This window comes from Schistocerca cancellata, chromosome 2 (genome assembly GCF_023864275.1).
Source record: "Schistocerca cancellata isolate TAMUIC-IGC-003103 chromosome 2, iqSchCanc2.1, whole genome shotgun sequence".
Classification (NCBI taxonomy): domain Eukaryota; kingdom Metazoa; phylum Arthropoda; class Insecta; order Orthoptera; family Acrididae; genus Schistocerca; species Schistocerca cancellata.
In genome coordinates this window covers 795,529,647-795,547,278 of record NC_064627.1, presented here as the reverse complement: position 1 = coordinate 795,547,278, position 17,632 = coordinate 795,529,647, and the positions used below count along the sequence as shown (strand labels likewise).

At 42.6% G+C, this 17,632-nt stretch overlaps 1 pseudogene; it reads right to left on the bottom strand.

Annotated features, from left to right (window-relative positions):
• Window positions 1–9,251: 9,251 nt before the first annotated feature.
• LOC126163647 (5S ribosomal RNA) lies at window positions 9,252–9,369 on the bottom strand (annotated as a pseudogene).
• Window positions 9,370–17,632: the final 8,263 nt, after the last annotated feature.

The following is a 17,632-nucleotide window of genomic DNA, read 5'->3' as shown; positions in this document are numbered from 1 at the left end:
ATTTGTAGAGAGACATTATTTAGAATGAATAAAGATGATCCCCCTTTTTTCTAGAGTAGACTTTAAAATATAATTTTCTTCTCTGTCTCTCATTTATAACATTACAATCGTTTCGTTTAAAAATGTACATAATATTTGATGTAGCGTTGTTCTGTATCGTTTTTCATTTTGTGTAATACAGGCGACTGATACTTGAGATGAACACTTACGTGCTAATTAATTGGACAGCTGTTACTTTAGGTTATTATTAGATGCGCCGCTTATGTTGTGTCTACGTTGTGGCATCTTCCACATGTGAGCCTCTTAGTCTGGTATCACCTCCAGTAGTGACTTGTCTCTCGCAATCCTTAGCGGCGTGTACCGTGCTACGCCACATAGGTATAGTTTCACTGGCAGTTACCAGCTTTATGGCAGTTTTAATGTTCTTAATTTCAAGTGGTTTTAATAAAAAAATGGAAATGTCGTGTGGCTAGGACCTCCCGTCGGCAATAATAACTTCTTAATGAAGTTTTTTGTGACGAAAGCGTTATTACTCTTAAATTAGTTCGTCAGTTACTACAAGTGTGTACAGTCTTCTTATAAATCTGTTCGGAACAGAAATTGCCTATTCTGCAGTTGTGTCTATGTTAATGTTTATTACAATTTCTTTAGGTAGTCGCAATTTTCTGATGAGGGCACTCATAGTCGGTGTCGAAACATGGTATAACTAAAATTTTGTTGCAGCAGGTTGGCTCTTTCGTGCCTGTCGTATACAAAAGTAGTTCTGGATGTATCGCAGATAGGAGTGATAAATATATGTTAATAAGTAAACAGAATGACTGCTTTTGTGTCACAGACATTTTGCATTAGACGTAGTCATCTACGACTAAGTGTTTCGCGAATAAAAGCAAAGAATATGCAGTAACACCTTGACGGGGTCCTGGCGCAAATATTGGCAATTGCCTGAAAGGCTGAAGCAGAAGGTTATTTTTGGTGGGTATTCTTTTATGATTGTAAGGGGTGTTTATGAGATATGTGTTCTTAGGAGTAGGGACCGATGTTTTTGTAGTTCAGGTCAGGGTCTTAGGAGTTTTGGTTGCGACTTGAGAGCTTGGGGAATTAGGTTTTGGGGTCCAAGACATAAGGGCAGAGGCTCCAGACATTGTGGTTGGCTTAGTTTACGTTACGTTAGATTACTCTGACTAATATTCTTGCGTCATGGGTCGTCTATGGGTATATAGTTCTGCAAATCGTGCGGATAGGAAAGGGAATTATTCTGTAGAATGAACGTAGTGTAGTAAAAGCAGACCCAAGAATAGAGGAAAGCTTCAGGCGGAGTGACATGTTGGAGCGAAGAGCACTATAGTCAGTTCGTGTGACGTCAGAGGGGAGCTGTGTACTGCAGTGTTGCCTGCAGAAACGGCGCAGTGCGTATGGAGCTGGAGGGTTCAGTCAGCTGTAGCGCTCTCGATGACAGTAACATGGTTAGCGCAAGTAAAACGGAGCAGCCTGTCTTTCTGTCTGTTTGGGAAAATCTTTCTTTTTGTGCGATGAAGTGAAGTTGCAAATTGTTTAACGAGTAACGAAGAAGTACACAGTAGTAAGAAATGTAAGTTACGTCATTATTTCATTATTTTGTGTGTCACGCAAATGAGTATGAAAAATTTCAAGAAGAACACGACGCAGTAATATTGGAATTAAAGCAACATGCTGATGTGGAGGACTATTAAAGTAGCGAAGCGTCTGTCCGTCTGAGCTACAGAACAGCTCTTCGTGTAGCGAAATAAGTAAGACCCTTTACTGACGTAGACTTTGAGAAAGAAGTAATAGTGATGGCCTCTGAAGAAATTTTGTAGAATACTTTGAAAAAGTAAGTTTGTCTTCTAAGACAATTACGTAAAATATTCAGGGAATGGGTGCAGAGGTCCTAGAGGAACTAGGTGTTGTGGCGTGTAAATCCTTCCATTATTACTCAGCTGTCGATGAGAGAGGTGACATACCATACAGAGTGCAATTAGCTCTTTTATCACAGGTGTCTATGGCAAGTTGGACATCACAGATGATTCGCTGGATTTAGTTCCCCTTAAGGGCAACACCACGGAGAGGGACATTTTCAAAGGTGTTGAAAGAGCTGTTGAAAACGTTGGTGTGAGTTAAGATTGTTCCTGTCGCAACAAATGGGCTCCGTCAATGGCAGGAGTCATTTTTAGATAAATAACATGGATGAATGAATATATGAAACGTGTTTCTGGGCGCTACGCATGATCTCACTGTAATCCACTGCATTATTTATCTAGAAAATCTTTGCAACAAGTACATTAAAGTTCATAATGTTATGGATACTATGGCACAAATTACAATTTCCAGCCGGTCAAGAAGCTTAGACGTAGACAAACAAACTTTTATTGAAGAATGTGGCAGTCAGTATGGTGATCTCCCTTACCATTGTAATGTTCGCTAGTTGAGCTGCGGTAACGTGTTAGATCGATTATTTTAGAGAAGAGATACTATTATTCATGACTAACCAAAATCAGCCTGTTTCTCAGTTGCAATAAAAAAACTTGGATTTGTGACTTAGCTTTTCTTGCTTATTTAACAGATCACTTGAATGACATAAATACCTCACTCCAAGGTAAGGGCCTCATCATAACAGGTATGTACTATAGAATCGAAACTTTCGAAATGGCATTGGATTTTTGTACGAATCGGCTACTGGCTGGAAACTGTGAATTTTACGAAGTCATCGCACGTGCGTACTCCAGATATTAGTCTCTCTGAACAGTATGTGCGAATCGTGCAAAATCCTTCTAACCAGTTCGAGGAGGAGGAGAGGATCTACGTTTAACGCCCGGTCCACAACGAGCTCTTTAGAGACTGAGCACAGCTTCGGATTGGCGAGGGATGGAGTAAGATCGCGGCTGTGCTCTACATCAGAATGACCGGACCCGGATGTGAACTGTTGTCCTTCGGAATGATAATCCAGTGAGCTAACCACTGCGCTAGCACGCTCGGTTAACCAGTTCGACTCCACGTTTCAAGATGTAGACACATTGTCTACTACGTTTCAGCATTTTGCAACGCCGTATTTTGCGGTTATCAGCAACGTGCCTACCAGGTACAAAATGGAACTGTTACATTCACAATATGACGATTTGTTGAAGGGCAAACAAATCCACAAGGAAGACCTGGCTGATTTCAACAAGAATGTTGCCCAAACCAGATTTCCGAGGTTGGATGCACTTGCTGCATGGATATTATGTACTTTCGGTTCGACAAACGTATGCGAAGAGTTCTTTTCTATTACGAAATTAGCAAAGTCCAAATGCCGATCACAGACTAGCGAGCAGTCTGTTATTAAAAATCCCAAACATTACGTCCTAACATTGATAAACTAGTTGAAGGAAAACGAATCAGAAAACGTCGGAAAAGTGCACGTTGTTGTTCTGTACAGCTCTCTCCGAAATTGTAGTGAAAATGTTATTATATTGTGTTCTACTTATGTTATAACACGGCTGTCCTTCATATTAAACTAGAATGTTTATACATTTTCTCAAGGAATAGAGCTGAAATGTAATTTTTTTTATAAACTGTGACCATTATATTGACAATATCCGAGAGTCAGTTGTGTTACAACCACCAGATGTGTTTCCTCTCTTTCCTGAATTGCTGCAGCCCTCGCGCCTCTTCCCCTGCTGCAGCAATACAGAGAGCGGTGACGTCACATGCCCAACTCTCTTCCTTGGGGCACGTACAGCAGTCTGGGAATGACGTTGCATCGCAGACAGGAGCGCCAGCGATGGTGTACTCAACGACGAACGTGGGTGCATGAATGGCAAAACGTCATTTTTTCGAGTGAATCCAGGTTCTGTTTACAGCATCATTATGGTCGCATCCGTGTTTCGCGACATCGCGGTGAACGCACATTAGAAGCGTGTATTCGTCATCGCCATACTGGCGTACCACGCGCCGTGATGGTATGGGGTGCCATTGGTTACATGTCTCGGTCACCTCTTGTTCGCATTGACGGCACTTTCAATAGTGGGCGTTACATTTCAGATGTGTTACGACCCGTAGCTCTACCCTTCATTCGATCCCTGCGAAATCCTACATTTCAGCAGCATACTGCACGACCACATTTTGCAGGAACTATTTGGGCCTTTCTGGAGACAGAAAATGTTCGACTGCTCACCTGGTCAGCACATTCTCCTCTCTCACCAATTGAAAAGTCTGGTCAATGGTGGCCGAGCAACTGGCTCGTCACAATACGCCAGCCACTACTCTTGATGAAGTGTGGTATCGTGTTGAAGCTGCATGGGCAGCTGTACCTGTACACGCCATTCAAGTTCTGTTTGACTCAATGCCCAGGCGTATCAAGGCCGTTATTACGGCCAGGGGTGGTTGTTCTGGGTACTGATTTCTGAGGATGTATGCACCCAAATTGCGTATATATATATATATATATATATATATATATATATATATATATATATATATATATAGAGAGAGAGAGAGAGAGAGAGAGAGAGAGACTAGCGATCCAGCCGTTCTTTGCATTGGTAGGTAGCATTAAGTATGTACAGCCAGAGGACTTGTGTGGCATAGCGTATTTGTTTGCGGCAACTTCTAGAGTTATGAATAAATTTCAGAGAACAACATTCAGTAACTGAATGTCATCACTTTCACAGAACTAATGCGCTTTAAGCAGCGTATGGCAGGAAAATTACCCGGAGGGATGAATGTTATGTATTCCTTACTGAAATGGTGTTTGGAGTGACATCTCATGGCAATGATGCGAAGACGTCGTGATGGAAGTAATAAGTTTAAAATCAATATAAATATCGTATGCAAATGACGGGTGTGTGCGTGCGTGAGTGATTCAATACGTATCTGAGTCTGGCTTAGGTGACACAGCTGAAAAAAATAGAAGAAGTAATCATGTAACACACGTTTGTCTCATGTCACATCATTCCTCTTGTGAAGCCTAGTACTCTCTGTGATGCATTGTTGAGACTCATTGCCATACTTCTTTGTTGTGAACTCTACATTGCAGACTTCTTCGCCGTGTCACGCAAAGAATCGTGTCCACACCTAGGTCTGAATCAAGGAAGGCAGACCTAAAAGCTATGTCATTTGCCGTGCTGTTGAAAGAGCGTACTGTATGTAAACGACGCGAAGTTGCTGAAGCAGTTTTTCGGAAAACTTTTCACATGTAACATAAAAAATTAAAAGCCCCATATATTTTGGATTCGTATGCGTTTTCGCCATGCAGGTGTTCTCAAACGATTGCAGCGAAACTGTTGGTTAAAATTATTTGATTATTTCAAATCGTAAGTCTTGCATGTCAACCTGATGATGAGGTGGTTGTCTCTTCGTTATTGGTCATACTCATTAAGATACCTCAAAGCTGAGTAACTGACTGCTCATGGTTCGAAAAATTTACAGTGAATTGAGAGTCGAATTGCGTGTGCCTTTTTCAAGGAAGCAGAAACTGGCAGACAATTTTACTCTTATTTCGAAATGCGTATTTCCACATCCTTGAGAGGTAAATGCTGAGTTAAAAGAGGAAGTGGAAAAAGTGACCCAGTCCGGATTTGATCCCACAAACTTCCAGTTTCTAGTCGTATGCTCTACCGGTAGACCACCACACCAAATCTAAATCAGATAGCGCTTGCTGCGTCCTAAGGCACTGCTACCACCTCGAGTTAAGACGGCTGTTCACTAGGTGACAATGGCATCAGTTTTACAACTGAACTTTAATTCATCATAATTCAGGCAATTTATACGAAATGTATATACATTATATACGAAAACCGTCCTCGTGGATCAGTGTATGTATTAGTTAAAACTGGATCAAAATCCCTACAGCAGTTCCTGAGATTAGTCAGCGTGTACAGACGGACGCGAGGAAGCGACTTCAATTTGTATGAAGTTTGAAGAAAAGTTCGCGGACTTCGCAGCGAGATTCTTCGCAGACAAGAAATTCGAAAATGTCTCACAAAATTTCCTTCTAAGCATATTTCCTGCAGTAAATGGACGTTGAAAGTTGGCAGTATGACAACACTTTAATCACATGTACTGTGATTATCTCTGTCAACAAATAGATGTTGTGCTGTGCAGTACATGGGCTTTTGGATTACCATGCAGAAGGTGGAGGGTTCGCCTCTGTGTCGAAGCGTATTTGTTTTTATTTGCTAAATGTAGTCTGTGTGGTACAGCATTTGCCGTCTTAATAGTCATACAGCGTTACAGTGGGTCTTCTACAAAACATTTGCACTTACGTACTATGAGCACAGAAATGGAAGTGCAGTCTTTCTCGTTGGTCAACTTTTGAAGATGCCTTTTGCACGTCGTGGAGGCGAATTGTTTCACAGCACTGCAGCTACTAGATTCCAGACCGGTTTTCTGCGTATCCTTCTCCACTCATTCCATCGATTAGTACCAACTATTATTCTTGCCATGTTCAGGTCAATTACATTTCGTTAGGCCCTTACGTCACCTGTAGCGCAAGCAATGTGTTTTGCGAATAATTTACGAACTCGGTTAGCATTTGTATGTATTATCACCATCCAAACCTCTAGTTATGTGTTGCAACACCGAGTCTACTAAGCGCATACTGTTTAGTAAGAGGCTCCATGCATTACTTTTATTGGTATTACTATTAGAATAATCGTCGGAAATGTGAAAATATCACGTCCATTACCGGCAAGGCAACAGCGTAATTCTAAAACTAACATGCCACAGTTAGCAGTGTCGGGATGAATCATGGAGAACAAAAGCTGCAAGCACAGGTGATGCGCGTTAGTTGGAGCAGCCCGCTGCAACTAATGACGTATTTAAAGTACATGCGCTGTTCACCAAACAGGGAATTTCTGCTAGCGGAGTAACACGCCCTGACAGATTCCATGTGCATTCGTACACGTATCGAATATTCTTCTCGTGTTATTCTAAAACAGTGTGGCAGATGAATGGCATACACAAACGATAACTACGTGGATATGCTTCTGGTCATTGGTGCATCTGATAACCGGGCTAGTATTGCTACCCGTGACAGGCTTCCTTAGGTATCCTAGTCGACGTCATCGAGATGAAAATGTGTTCCGTCGTCTGGAGCTTCGTTCTCAGGAAGCGGGTTGTCTACTTCCACCATCGCGTGACAGACGTGGTCCACGGCCTCGCCGTTCTGCAGCTACTGAGGAAGCTATTCTGAACATCACACACTAAAAACCCCAGGCAACTAGGTGTGTCACTACACACGGCCGTTGACATGCTGCACGAGCATAGGTTGCATCCCTAACATTATTCTTTAACCCAGCACCTGCATGCTGCAGACCGCTGTCTGCGGATGCAATTCTGCGAATGGTTCCAACAACAAGAAGCTAACGACGACTTCATAAACCATGTAATATGGTCAGATGATGCAGCGTTCACAAATGAGGGCGTCTTGAATATGCACAATGCCCGCCATTGGTGTAACATTAACCCGCATATCACCAGCGACTGTGGATATCAAAGTCGCTTTGACATCAACGTCTGGGCCAGAATATTGGAAGACAGGAGTTTGAGTTCCTACTTGTTGCTTGACCAGGTGAATGCACAAAGGTATCATGCATTCCTCTCACACTATTTGCCTAACATAATGGAAGATGTTCCACTTCATGTTCGACAGAGTTTATGGTTCCAACATGATGGTGCACCTCCACACTTTTGAATTAATATGCGATGGTATTTAGACAGAACATTTCCAAGGAAATATGTCGGCTGGGGGGGGGGGGTGTCTAGTTTTATGGCCTTCGCGTTTACCTGTGAGAATACTTGAAGGAGCACTTGCTTGTCCGCAGCTCGTGGTGATGATGATGATGATGTTTGGTTTGTGGGGCGCTCAACTGCGTGGTTATCAGCGCCCGTACAATTTCCCAACCTTTGCTCAGTCCAATTTCGCCACTTTCCTGGATGATGATGAAATGATGAGGACAACACAAACACCCAGTCATCTCAAGGCAGGTGAAAATCCCTGACCCCGCCGGGAATCGAACCCGGGACACCGTGCTCGGGAAGCGAGAACGCTACCGCGAGACCACGAGCGGCGGACACAGCAGCTCGTGGTCGTGCGGTAGCTTTCTCGCTTCCCGCGCCCGGGTTCCCGGGTTCGATTCCCGGCGGGGTCAGGGATTTTCTCTACCTCGTGAGGACTGGGTGTTGTGTGATGTCCTTAGATTAGTTAGGTTTAAGTAGTTCTAAGTTCTAGGGGACTGATGACCGTAGATGTTAAGTCCCATAGTGTTCAGAGCCATTTGAACCATTTTTTTGAAGGAGCACTTGCATTCTACTCCGCCGACATATTTGGCAAAACTGATAGTTCGAGTTAACACTGCTCTCATATCTGTGGATGCACCCATGTTGCGAAGAGTCCAGAACTGTGCGATCCAGCGTGTCGCGCAGTGTTTGGACGTGAAGGGGGATCGCTTTGAGCATCTGCTCTGAGGACGTTGTACTTTATGTAAACGTGCAAACGTCTTCGGTCATTGATATGGAAAGTACTATTGTCCGTGGTTGTTAACGTGCCTCATCTGAGTGGACGTACTGCATGTAGCATAAATAACTAATAGATATTTAGTGCAATCATCTTTATCATCTCGAAATCGATGTTGTTTTCTTGTAGCGATTCTGCCCTACGACTGGTCATTTTTCAACTGTGTATTTCTGAAATGTCTGGTCACGTTTTCATTAAGTTCACCGTTAGAAAATACTGTACTATGTAAATTTCGCATACCTGTGGCTTAAGAAACGGTGTATACTACAGTATTGATAGCAGAACGAAATTGGAGAGTAAAAACAAATAGGCCTCGACCCAGAATCGAATCTTCGACTTCTTGCGTGCTGCTCCCAAAACGCCATCAATTGCACCAACTGCACGACACAACTCCTATATGCTGCCAGAGGTAGTTCCCATACATTTGATTTCAGTGTTTCCGCATTTCCTATCTTTAACATTCGTTTACTGCCGGAAATATGCTCTGGATGCAATTTTGTAATAGAAACTTTTGTATTGCTAATATAAAAAACTCTCCTCCCGCACAGGTCACGAAGGCTCAAAGGTGCCGACTGGCCACCGTGTCATCCTCAGCCCACAGGCGTCATGGGATGCGGATATGGAGGGGCATGTGGTCAGCACACCGCTCTCCCGGCCGTATGTCAGTTTACGAGACCGGAGCCGCTACTTCTCAATCAAGTAGCCCCTCAGTTTGTCTCACAAGGGCTGAGTGCACCCCGCTTGCCAACAACGCTCGGCAGACCGGGTGGTCACACATCCAAGTGCTAGCCAAGCCCGACAGTGCTTAACTTCGGTGATCTGACGGGAACCGATGTTACCACTGCGGCAACGCCGTTGGCTTGCTAGTATAAAGAGCATTCAAAAAGAAACGAGCCGGAGGCATAATTCCAGAAACCAGAATCTGCAAGAAGTATTGACCCTGGCTGTTGAGACACTTGTCCCACTGCAAGGCGGTGAATGGCTGTCTCGCAAAATAACTGGGGCTGCGATGTTAAGCAGTTCCACACGTACTGCTGGACGTCGTCGTCCGAGGTGAATCGTTTGCCGCTAAGGGCCGTTTTAAGGGGACCAAAAATGACGTAAGCACAGTGAGGAAGGTCTGGACTATGGAGGGTGGCCGAGAACCTCTGCCGCGGCTCTGTTGACCGTATGAGGCTTTGCACTGTCGTTCAGCAGAATGACCCCACAGGTGAGATTGCCTGGTCGTTTTGATTTGATCTCTTGGCGAAGGGTGGTCAAGGATTGCTAGTAACGCTGGGCATTCACTGTTATCCCATGCTGTAGGAAATGAGTCAGAAGGGGGCCATTTTTGGTCCTCTTAAAAAGGCTCTGAGAGGCAAACGATTCATCTCGGAGTACGGCGTCCAGCTGTATGTGCGGAACCGGTGAAGATCGCAGCCCTGGGAGTTTTATGAGATAGCCATTGAGCGCCTTATGTCACAGTGGGACAAGTGTCTCAGAAGCCAGGGTCAATACTTCTAACATACAGGTACTGGTTTCTGTAATTTCGCTTCTGGCTCGTTTCTTTTTGAAGTCCCCTTATATCTGAGGGATCGCGCTGCGAAGTCCGAGTGCACGAACTTTGCTTCACCCTGTGTAGAGAGAAGATTTACAGCCATAGTAACTGGCCTTTCTAGTTTCCTTATGAAGTTAAAGATTTTGAGTACCATCAACATTATTGCGACATACCTGTTGACACTTTGAGGAAACGAGTTATACTGCCGTGCAGTGACGAATGACGTTCCTGCACTCTTATCACGTTAGTTCACATGACTTCAGCAGACATATTCTTTTTAATTAGCGTGCAAAATCTTGCCTGCAGAATTTTGTGCAAACAGATATGAAAATGTTGGTGACTGTGCTTACACATTTTAAAATAACGTGTAGCACCAAAAAAGGTTTTATTAACAATATAACGCTAAATGCGAGTGCAATAAAAAAATTAACAGAACCATTACAGAAAGCAATTGGTAATTAAAAACAACAGATCTGCAGCTCACCAATGAAGTAGAAACAAGGACATTTTAGCTGAGAAGCTTTGCCTGCACAGTCCATCCACCAGTCGTGAGCACACAGACCGGCCCACAGTAATGCCAGGGAGGATCCAAAAGTAACGGGGGAGGGAGAGTGGGGGAATCGATTATTCGACCAGGTGTCCGTTACGGTCACCCTGCCGGAGTCAGTGGTCAGTGTACTAAGTCGTGTCGCTGTGAGTGCGTCGGTTCGCCCGTGAGAGTTTTTTTTAGTAGAACAACTTTTTCCATTTCGGCGAGAACGTGATAGCAGATTTTCGAGAGCAACGCGCGGTTCTGAAATTTTGTTTACTGTTTGGAAACTACCGCGGGGACTACTGTAATGCTTAAGACTGTTTATGGAGATGTTGGCCTGAGTAAAACCAGAGTTTGTGAGTGGTTTTCACTTTTTAAAAACGGAGAAACGTCAATTGAAGACCAACCCCGTCCAGAACGTCCCTCAACGTCGAGAAGTGACTAAAACGTCGACGAAATCAATGCCCTCGTTCATGAAGACCGTCGCCGAACCATTGAGCAACTCTGTGAGATGTCTGGAATATCATGGTGTTCAATTCAGAGTATTTTATCCGAAGATTTGCACATGAGAAGGGTTGCAGTTAAATATGTTCCCCGCCTCCTCACAGACGAGTAAAGGGAGCGTCCCCTTTAGGCATGTTTTGAGTATCAAAATCAGCTCATGGAGGACCCTGAATTGTTTTCCAAGGTGATTACTGGTGATGAATCGTGGTGCTGTGGATGTGACCCCGAAATAAAGCACCAATCAAGCCAGTGGAAGACAAGTGGATCTCCTTGTCCCCAAAAAGCTTGCCAAGTGAAGTCAAACATCAAGACAATACTCATTTATTTCTTTGATTGCAGTGGTGTTGTGCACACGGAGTTTGTTCTCCCGGGTCAAACTGTCAACCAGGAGCTCTACTTGGAGGTTTTGAAAAGATTAAGGGAGAGTATCCGAAAGAAAAGGGCAGATCTTTGGCGCACACGCTTCCATCATGACAATGCGCCCGCCCACACTGCCCTGTCCAGTTTGTGACCAAAAACGGCATGACACCGATGTCCACCCCTTCTCCCACCCCCACACTCACCGGATATAGCTTCCTGTGATTTCTTTATGTTCCACAGATTCAAAAGGGACATAAAAGGAACGCGTTTTGCCACTACAGAGGAGGTAAAACAAAAATCGCTGGAAGGCATAAAGAACATCCCGATAAGTGAATTTGAAAACCGTTTTGAATAATGGAAGGATCGTTTCAAGAAGTACGTTGTGGTCAATGGAGATTACTTTAAAGGTGATCAAAATTTGGTGTAAAAATATTAAGAAATAAAGACGTTATGACGAATTCCCCGATTTTTTTTTGGTCTCCCCCTCGTACACAGCGAAGTGAGGAAACAACTGTTAGTGGACATAGTTATCTATTAATCCAATCTTATAAGAGTCACAAAATGACTACAGCACTGAAGAATTAGTCGACCGACTGTTTCGTAAGCCAGTGATTCCGCTTAGAAAGAATCCCACCCTAGCTTCTGGTATTTCTACAAGTAGTTTTGTGTAGTTGTTTCACTTTGGTCGCTTCGGACGGTTACTGCTGCGTATTTTATGGTTGTTATAGTTTCTGTTTTCAGTTATTTTACCTAAAATAGTTTAGCCAGACGGTAATGGATCTGATGGCCTGTTTCTGCTTAATATGTTGCAATAACCGATTATGCTCTGCAGCTCTTCCTGCGTTTCTCTACGGATTTCTGGGGTTGAAACCTTTTTTTCTCACTATACACATCTGGCGTCAGGTGGACGAACTCAGCTGAGAAACTTTAAGGACCCTATATGACTGATTAACCATGCTACGAAGTACTCCTCCACATTGAACCAAATAGTGACAACTATCAGCCTAAAGATACAAATCAATGTGAGTTGGCTTCCCAAAAACGGCATGTGACAACGTATGATCATAATTACTACAGACCAACATATCGAGCAAGGGAAGGTAACCATCCTTTTCAACCGCCATCAAGGAGTGAATATTCAGATGGATTGAACTACACGTTCTGAAATTATCATATCCAAGAAGCCAAATAACAAATGTATCGTTCCGTGACCTCGTCCATAAAATGATTTTCAGAAAAAAACGACAAAAGGAACATCGAAACTCCAAGCGTCCACTTATAGAACTGCACATTGAATAAAACATAAATAGATTTCAAAACCGGTCGAAGAAGATTAGATAATTCAATAACAGACATAACTTTAGTCAATGAGTCTGACAGACGTATGTGAGTCAAGACAGACCACCTCGGAACTTACTAAAATATCAGGCAAACACATTCCCTCTAATAGCCGTGTGAAATATTGCCAAATCCCAGATGTCATGTACATTCTTAATTACTACTCGTAGCTGGCTCAGCAGAACAGTAAGTTGTTTTGATACATGGTATGTGGGAACACCAACGTTATTGACAACGGGCCAGAGGCAAACCTTTCTTATGGATCATTGGAAAGCCGTATGACTTAGGAAAGACAGCACAATACTAGTTAAAGACTCCGATAATATCTTGCTTCAAGGAAAGTTTCTTGAGGAGTGTGTTAGTCTCCCTCTCAATTCTTTTTGTCGGATTTTCTGAGATACGCTAGTTGCTCTTGCAACGGCAGTGATATGCAGTAAGCCATCTGTGGTTATTTGGAGAGTGGAAGGACTGGGCAATGGAAATCGAACATCATTCACAAGAGCAACACAGTTTATATTATTTCGAGGAGTGGCGTACAATTCCAACAATTTTATCAATGCAATAGCAAAGTGCGAATGATTGGGTTACATATAAGCAAGCTGATCCCCTGTAGCCCCTTGGCAGACAGTACTCCAACCCAGAGGTTGCCCACTAGTCTGGACGTGTCGCAGAGCATATATGTGTAACGCCAAAACCGGCTACTTCTAAAACACAAATACGAAGTTTTTTCTGTCAATACTCGTGATAAGAGGGTTGGGGGACATCGGCGGTTCACTTCTGTAATAAAATGAAACATATACAGCCATCCTTAAGATGTCATTTGTTGTATGGATAGCAGTTTCGGTGCTTAATTGCACCATCTTCAGGTCTTAGCAAATGCTGAGGGGGAAACACCATCGATATACACGATGCATCAGTGGCCAACATCTATAACTGGTTTTCACAGACTACCTGCAACCGCGAGTTTGTCTCTCCGACAGTCGACTCAGTTGATAGTTGCTGGCTGGGAGACAACGTAGTGGTTACAGGTTGTCTACGAAAACCAGTTATAGATATTGGCCACTGATGCATTGTGTGTGTGGATGGTATTAACCCCCTCAGTATCTGCTAAAATCTGAAGATGGTGGACTGAAGCACTGAAACTGGTATCCATACAACAAATGACATCGTAAGTGGCTGTGTGTGTTTCATTTTATTACACATATATGAAGCCTTTTGAAAATGAATCCTAAGAAAAGAAATGCGGGTCGACCTGTCCAATGAACAAACACATTAAGAAAGTAAATTTCATTCAAAATAATGAGACTTACAGACTGCCTTTAAAATAGCATGACACAGTGAATTTAAATAACAAGCCCCTCCAAAATTTGGGAAGGCTAATGACCAACCAGAAAATCAGCAACAATTGCAAATAGAGGACAAAACTTTTAAGGAATTTCTGATTAACAAGGCAGACAATATCAGCAGAACAAATCATCAACAACATACAAGGTAACCTTGACTGGCTGAAAATTTGCAATTAATGACAGGTAAAAAAACCCAAAGGTTCATTATTAAACACAGAAACAATAAAAATACGCTGATAAGTACCCAGAGAAGGAGACTGTACAGTATCACGCAGGGAAATCTGTTCCTCTAGAATCTTTAAAATTTTCAGACGCCGTTCAAGATTATACCATAAGGTAGCCTTGGGCTACGATACATATAACAAAACGACACCACCTGACAATCACTCACAAGTCCGCACAGCTAAGTCCTAAGTATAATCATTTCAATGAGAATGCCACACTGCCACAGTGCACTCACAATTTAACCAATTCGAAGTAACCTAACCCGTTATAGTCACTTGGTAGAGGTCTGCCGGTGGTGGTAGACCTGCATAGGTATCGTGGACGTTGTCCTGTTGCAAACGGTTTCCTGTTCCCCACACGGTCTCCTGTCGATCGCCTGGCAGGCAGTGTCATTACATTAATACTTCTTCCTTAGATCATGAATCCGACATTTCGTAATGATGTGGAACGTTTCAATTTAACATAAATTTTCTTTACATGATACAATCCTCTTTTATTACAGTCACTACTTCATGTCTAAAAATTCATCTATTGAGTAGAAGGAACTGTCATACAGAAATTCTTTTAATTTGCTTTTAAATGCTGGTTGGCTGTTTGTCAGACTATTAATGCTATTTGGTAAATGACCAAAGATTCACCCCTTTCTGCGCCAATATCAGATTTAACCCAGAATAGTGAAGATCATTCTTTCTTCTAGTGTTAAAGCTACGCATTTTGCTATTTTTTTAAAACTCAGATGGGTTATTAACAACAACTTTCGTAAGCGAAAGTGTTTATTGCGAAGGTACTGTAAACATCCCGAGTTCCTTAAACAAATGTCTGCAAAGTGTTCTTTGATGGGATCAAGCTATTATTCTAATTACACGCATTTGTGCAATGAATACTTTTTCTCTTACTGATGAATTACCCCAAAATATGACGCCATATGAAAGCAGCGAATGAATATAGGTATAGTAGGCTAACTTACTGATGGGTTTATCGCTAAAATTTGCAATAACCCTAATAGCATAAGTAGCTGAACCTAAACGCTTCAGTATATCATCGATGTGTTTCTTCCTATTCTATTTCTCATCAATGCACACACCCAGAAACTTTAAATATTCTGATTTATCAACAGACTTCTGTTAAATGTCTATATTTATCAATGGTGTTATGCCATTTATTGTGTAGAACTGTATATACTGTGTTTTCTCAAAATCTAGTGTGTCAAACTGCAGAAAACCATGAAATAATTTTCAGAAAGATATTATTTACCGTTTTCTCAGCTAATTCTTGTTTGTTGGGTTTGGTTTCTATACTCGTATCATCAGCAAAATGAAACAGCTTTCCATCGTAATGAATACAGAGTGGCAAGTCATTAATACTGGTGTATACAATAAGGGAACCGAGACTGAAGCCTGTTGGACACCATTCTTGATACCTCCCCAGTTTGGGGACTCTTCTAATTTTCGGAGACTATCTGTACAGTTAATTTCAACCTTCTGCATTATTCTAAATGCCGATGTTCTGACCGCGCTACAGAAAGGGGCCTGGTTGTGTATCCGCTGACACTGACAAGACGAAGAGCTTTCGGGTCGGACATTCGAGATAAACTCCTCATTCCCTCCGTAGGTCCGGTGCTGTTCGGCTCAGCTAAGGCCACTCGTTACACACGGGCAGCGTGCTCGCACATAGTCCACAACAAATCCCGAAGTCAGTACGGCAGAGCGAATCCGACCGCTGGTAGACTCTCCCATTCAAACCAGCGGGTCCTGTTGCCAACTGACACGCTCCACCGGGTTAGTCTGCTAAACGACCTCGTCTAAAACCCGCGCGTGTCCTGGCAGCTTTTTTCCCTGATGTAGAATCTGTGGAACCAAAGAGTGTGCCGCAGCCTATCGATTATCGCGACACGTCTCCTGTACACTTGTTTTTGTGAAACGTTGAGATGAAAATATCAGGATCTACCCTGAGAGAGCGCAAAGCAGACTTCTCTGCTGCTGTAGCAGCAAATGCATCCCTGTCGACACACAACATGTTTCTGTGCTAGCGTCGTTAGAAGGGCACACAGGTTGTTTACAAACAGACTGTTTGACAGAAATAAAATCGACAACTGGCTTTTCATTTTGTCCATAAGAGACGCAAAGTCGTGGTTATTAATCTCAATGTTAAAATTAGGCTCAATCACCTTTCTCGATGCAATTGCCCTGGAACTGAAGCGTTTCGAAGAGCAAGTCTTCATCATTAGAAGTACACTTCAAGAATCTTACAAAAGCGACAAAATCACAAATATAAATATAATTAAGTGAAAGTACTAAATATTCCTGGTTATTTTTATCGGTTTTATAGGACTGTTGTAGAGTAATTCTGATGAAGGCTTTCTCCATCGAAACTCTTCAGTTCTAATGATTTTACATTGGGAAAGGTGGTTTCGCCAGCAAGGCTGCCTGTTTGACTAACATTCGGGGCCGGCAAAGGCTCGCTATCAACTTGGGGCGTCAGTACTCGTACGATCGGGAGCAGTGGGGATTGCTTGGCTTCCTGCATACAGGTGAAGTAGCGAGGCCAGAAATGTTAGCTGTGGTGTGTTGACTACGACAGTTCGATGAAATTGTGCCAGTTGAGACGAATGCAGTCTTGTAGTGCAGTCGAGTGATTGGCGTTGGCCAAATTAAGTTACCAAGAAATCATAATTTTTATCTACAGCGGGTTCATTGTAGGGCATAATGTGTTAATGTTAGATTTAATACATCTGCAGACTCGCTGCCGCCGTTTCAAGGACGTCGTCTAGAGACACGTTGAGTGATCGAGGGAGACGTTGATGTGCTCAGTAACATTTTAATCTCTCCTTGTTACTAGCATTCACTGTTTTGTTGTCCTCATTTATTGTGTCCAGCAGAGGATAACTTGGTCTGGTGTATTCTATTTCAGATTTTCACTATTTTGTTAGTTGCCTGCCTAGTGTTAGGGTGTCAATAGTTTGTTTGAGTATATTTTAGTCTTTTGTATTCTGGGCTAAGATTGAGTATTGTGTGTTTTCTTTTTATTTTTTTCCTGTTCTGTTAATACTTTTGGTTCAATATTTCTTGCTCCCTTTATTGTAAAGTTGGCGAAATTCAAGGGGCAGGTTAATTTATCGTGTGTACTATTGTGTCACATATTTAGTTTTGCATTTAGATAAATTACTTGTGTCTTCTTGGGTATGCTCTTGCAGTTGCCGAAGTAGATTAGTAAATATACGAGTATAAGTGCAGATATTTTTATATGTGGTACCTTAATATGTCCACACGTCTTGTATTCTG